This window comes from Tachypleus tridentatus, chromosome 8, assembly GCF_004210375.1.
Source record: "Tachypleus tridentatus isolate NWPU-2018 chromosome 8, ASM421037v1, whole genome shotgun sequence".
Lineage (NCBI taxonomy): Eukaryota > Metazoa > Arthropoda > Merostomata > Xiphosura > Limulidae > Tachypleus > Tachypleus tridentatus.
In genome coordinates, this window is record NC_134832.1 from 83,419,323 (window position 1) to 83,424,893 (window position 5,571).

The following is a 5,571-nucleotide window of genomic DNA, read 5'->3' on the forward strand; positions in this document are numbered from 1 at the left end:
ATCAGGAAAAGATGTCTCAAATCGTGAATGTACATAGACTTGAATACTTAGGACAACATAAGAGGGACGAGATATTCCCGTGGATCTTTCCTAATCTGTCTTCTTCTACTCGTGTTATACGAGTAAGGTCAAATTTCATTCTTTAGTCAAACAATAGTAAACCATAATTGGCAGTGGATGCTGTTGATTCACTGCTGTCATTTTAGTTTATCTGTTTACAGTTAAGGAATTCATAGAGCAAATAGCTCTTGAATCGTTTTGTGGGACTATTCATAAAAAAGGAAATCAACAATAAATCAAATTACGTCAACATGTTTCCTTGGGTATTTGGATGGCTTACTTTTGACTTGATCTCATGAAAACATTACAAAGATATTAAATGAAGTATTAAGAACTTGGTTCAGCTGTCCGAATGTTTTTTAGAACAATACTATTGTAGCCTTATTCCTGACAAGAGTTATATTTCGTGTAATTTCCTGAGAATTTGTATGCCAGAAGATTCGTATACACATGCACTATGAAAGAATATTATTTGTAGTTTGTTTATAGTTAGAAAACAACAAACCAAATTATGGTATCAGAGGACGGGCAATATTATAATGATGTTGAAATAGGTGATGAAAAATCATGCTTTTACATTACAGCAACAAGATAATTTTATTATATCAATCACATTCTAAATACTATTATTTCGAAAATTTTGTCTATAAAGTAAGATGATATTAACCCAAGTTACAACATAACTCACGTGTTCCTTTTTTTTTCATATTGTATCAGAACCCTTATATAAAACAATACATCGGAAACAGAAATAATCCGACGCTCTAGAGAATTACATACCACACCAACAAAAGCGGATTGAAAAATAAAGTTCATATTAACCTGTTACTTTGTTATATAAAAAGTGAACAGAATCATATGTATAAAACTATTTCACATTGTTTGTTGATATACTGGAAACAATACATCATTATTTGTTTTCTTAAAATCGGATACACACTGATGTATGCTGCGTAGCAGGAGAAAAACTCCATGTACAAACAAACAAAGAGTCAAAATATCTTGTTGCAAAATCAGCAGTTACTAAAACACACGTCAAATTAATCCTGGTATATCTATATGTGTTGACTGAAAGAAGAAATAACTGTCCGTACTCCAACCATCGATTGGTTAGTTGGTTGATTTAGTTTTTTTATGGCGAAAAGTTAAAATTAAAGTAAATTTAGTAAAATTCTTAAAAGAAAAAAGTAAAACAAAACAAAGTTTAAAAAACACATAAATAGCATAAAACCAATGTTCACATCTAGTCTATAACGTTAAGAGAAAACTACAGTAATTCAAGTTGTAAAGGTCTTTCTGTAGCATATCTGTAATTATCATAACTCACTAGGAAGACTAATAAGTAAGTTCAAAAACCACCGTCAGTCACCTGAAGTTGGCCTTTCCAGTCTTGGTTTCGAGTTATTTTATGTTATGGCCAGTTTCTAATTTCAAATCGAACTAGATGGACTGTGATTCTTAAAAGGGAACCACATTAAAAAAGGTTTAATATATAAATTATAAAACTTATACAGCATTAAAAAGATGAATGGTCTTTAAAAAACTAAAAACATTATTAAGGTGGACAGTGTCACCACAACCAATAACACTGTCTGACGTTATGGACAAACCTTGGGACAGAACATGTTTAAAATGGTGCCGTCGTTGTGAATCGTAACGATGACAAAAAAGTAAAATGCTGCTTATTGTGATCTGAATGTCACACAAACTACACACTGGTGCATCAGTTCCAGATGAAAGAAAACGATGAGTTAAAAACTGTGACCAATGTGTAGTCTAGTTAGAACAACTTCTTCTTTCTGATCCTTACGGATGCAAGACGACCAAAATCCAGTATAGGGTTTTATTTGGAAAAGCTTGATTTCTTGTTGCTCACTCCATGCCGAGCCCTTGGAAAGTGTTTTCATTGTTAAACGGTTCAGCGTGGCCAGGTGGTTAAGGCACTCGACTCGTAATTTGAGGGATGCGGGTTCGAGTTCCTATAGCACCAAACATGCTCACCCTTTCAGCCGTGGGGGCGTTATAATTTTTCAGTCAATCCTGCTATTCTTTGGTAAAAGAGTAGCCTAAGAATTGGTGGTAGGTGGTCATGACTAACTGCCTTCCCTCTGGTCTTACACTGCTAAATTAGGGATGGCTAGCGCATACAGCCCTCGTGTAGCTTTGCGCAAAATTTAAAATAAATCAATCATTGTTAAGGAATTAATCAGAGTGCCTTATTGTGGAAACTGTAGTGTATCCTTTAAGATAAGAAACCAGTATTTATGACTTATGTATGTGTGTTGTTATGTAATATTTAACTGGGATAAATCGATTTACAACATATAAAAAATACATTTTTCATGTATATACACACACAGTTTCAAATAGCTCTTCACTATTTTTTTCTATTCGTTCGAGGTATCTGATAATTTTTTTGGAAAACATATTAGCAAAGCAATCACAGAAAGCTTATAAACACTATAACGGACTTATACATAAAACTAAATGTTTAAGAGCTTGTGTTGATTCTGTTTATTCAGAGCTAAACTTTGAAATGTATTTCACTTGCGATTTACTGTTTTTATGAGAGAAAGAAACCCAACAAAAGGGCGAACATATATATAGACATTGAATATAAAGGTCCCCAATGTTTATAGATATATTACCGAAACTGGTCATGAAGTATACAGCAACTGTTTAATGGTATGAATATTACTAAGGTAGAGTAGTGTCTAATAATTTTTTGACAATGAGAATTTATCGAGTTTTTAGTATAAATGCAAATAGTTTCAGTCAGCAAGAAACAAGATCAAGTCAAAGATTTCTGAAAATATCTGCAGAAAGACAAGGATATTCTTTTATTTTATATAATATTAATGATTAAAGTTGTTGTTGTTTTGGAATTTCGCACAAAGCTACTCGAGGGCTATCTGTGCTAGCCATCCCTAATTTTGCAGTGTAAGACTAGAGAAAAGGCAGCTAGTCATCACCACCCACCGCCAACTCTTGGGCTACTCTTTTACCAACGAATAGTGGGATTGACTGTCATATTATACACCCCCACGGATGGGAGGGCGAGCATGTTTAGCGCGACGCGGGCGCGAACCCGCGAATTACGAGTCGCACGCCTTACGCGCTTGGCCATGCCAGGCCCTAATGATTAAACATAACTATTTCTTTAGACAGTTTCTTTAAACTTTAGTGTAACAAATCAACTTATAAAGCTAAACATAAGATTTAAAAATCGTTATCGATTAATATATTATTTGTTTTTGATATGGTCTTAAACTTTTGACCAGCTAGTATTTAGGTATTTAGGCTAATTTCATAGTGTCACATTTTCCCTGTTAAAGGCTAAAAACGTTTTTAATTTTATTTTCCCTTTTCTTATGTTCATCTTTCGAACCTCCACTCAAATAACTGGTTGAGTCTAGCAACGTAAAATGCATATTTTTTTCTTTATGTTCATTGGCCTTAAGATTTTGGCCAGCAGTGTGTACATATATATATATATATCTTATTATGGTTAATGCATCATACTATGCTTATCATGAGGTAGTTAATAGTTTTTTCTATCCACTATTAGTTCTATCATGTATTTCTTTCAAACTATAATAATTATTAATGCACGTTCTTTTTGGTTGTCGTCGTTCTTTCATGATATTTATTATTTATACATTCTTTTGCTATATATTGCAAATTATATATTGATTATGCTTTTGTGTAGTCTGGTTTGCAGCTTTAGTAAAACAGAAGTTATTTGAAAATATTCATATATAACTGATGGCCTTTCTGTGTTCTATTGCTTACTGATTCCGAGTATTTGCACTATGTTTCCAATCATCTTTTTAAAAAATAAATTTTAATTTTACTTTGTGTATATTCTAATGGAGGTTCGTGATCGAAGACACACCAGATAGGTAGATAATCACTGTCTAAACCGAAGCCTGCATTGAAATGTAAGCGTTTAGTACTAATTTCAGATTAACATATACATAAATGTGTTATATCACCAGCACTGTGCTGAGAACATATTTGTGTCAATTTTAAATCATTTAACACCACACAGTTACTATGTTCTACAAATTCGTATGATTTTCTTATCTTAGTCGTTGTGCTATTATATCCAAATTTCTTAATTTTAGTATTTATATCTCCTATTATAATCAGTCTTTGGTCATGTTATTTTAATTTATTTAATAGGTTTACATCTCTAGTCTTAGAGGACGAGCAGTGAATTCTTGCTTCTGTGATACATTCATTATTTGTTGGGTTTATATCTATTGCAGTACATTCACGTGTTGTTTCAGTCACTATTTGTGACCGTAAGTATTGATTTATATGATAATACTATTCTTATGTTGAGGTCTTTTCCGTTTAATCGGTCTTTTATGATCGATATTAATGTATTGAGCTGTGTGTTTTAAGTTATGAATTATTGGATGGAACGATTGATGCAAAACGTTTACTTGTTATTGTAACGAATAATGTGATACAATTTTGCTAGTTGTATGGGTTTAAATTTTTTGAACACCCCCAAAAAGTTTTATTTTTACTGGTTCAATTACTTAGCTATTTTCAGTGCTAATATTAATATTGTTTGATGTTTTCGATATCTCAGGTTGCGGTATATTTTGTGGTTGTTTATGTGCTTGTTCTGTGTTTTTATTTGGTTTTGTTTCTATGTTTGTCTTTACTAGAGGTTAACATTGGTTGTTATATAACATTGTTTGTTACCTGCTGTGGACACCAGTGGTGTTTTAATTGATTTTTGTCTTTTGTTTCTGTCTCTAATTTCTGCTGTCGTTTGTGTAATGTTGTAATTTACTGTATACTTTGTAGTTTACCATATGTATTTACTTAAAATTACAACAGTACAGATCTTCATATTCCCTTGGATATTATGTATTATGATGGTTTTTACCACAACCTACACAGCGTGGGAGAGATTTACAGGTTGCGGTGATTTGTCCGTAGTGCTGTCAATTAAGTTACAATCTGGAAGTGTCAGGTACAATTTAGACCTTTTCCTCTTTCCTGTACTGTATTTTAAACTGAAAAACGCTAGAGAAAAATAGTGTTACCTGGCTTGAAGACATCACAGCCTTTAGCAAGACGTTTGATTCCCGCAATTTTTCACTTGATTTACGTCTACGGATTTCTGTTGCTAATTGCGATTCTCCGTATATTCCTGTTATACCTTCAATAATGTTTGTGTGCTTTGATGGTTGTGTTTGTATTGTTTTACTTTGTAATGTTGTATTTCTATTTTATTTCTCTGTGTTCTGTGACGATAACAGTCATTACTGTAAAGCCATCTATTGTTGTAGGTGTTTCCTATGTTTTGAATGTGTGTTCTAGTATCTATACTTTTCCGATGTATTTGTATGTTTTTAGTGGATGTTTTTCCACAATTTCAATTTCTTTCTCAGTATTCATATTGAACTAGTAACTTCTTCACATTTTTCTTGTAAGGGGAATTTTATTTTTATCTATTTATTTTTAGTTTCCAAAAACGTGTATAACCTT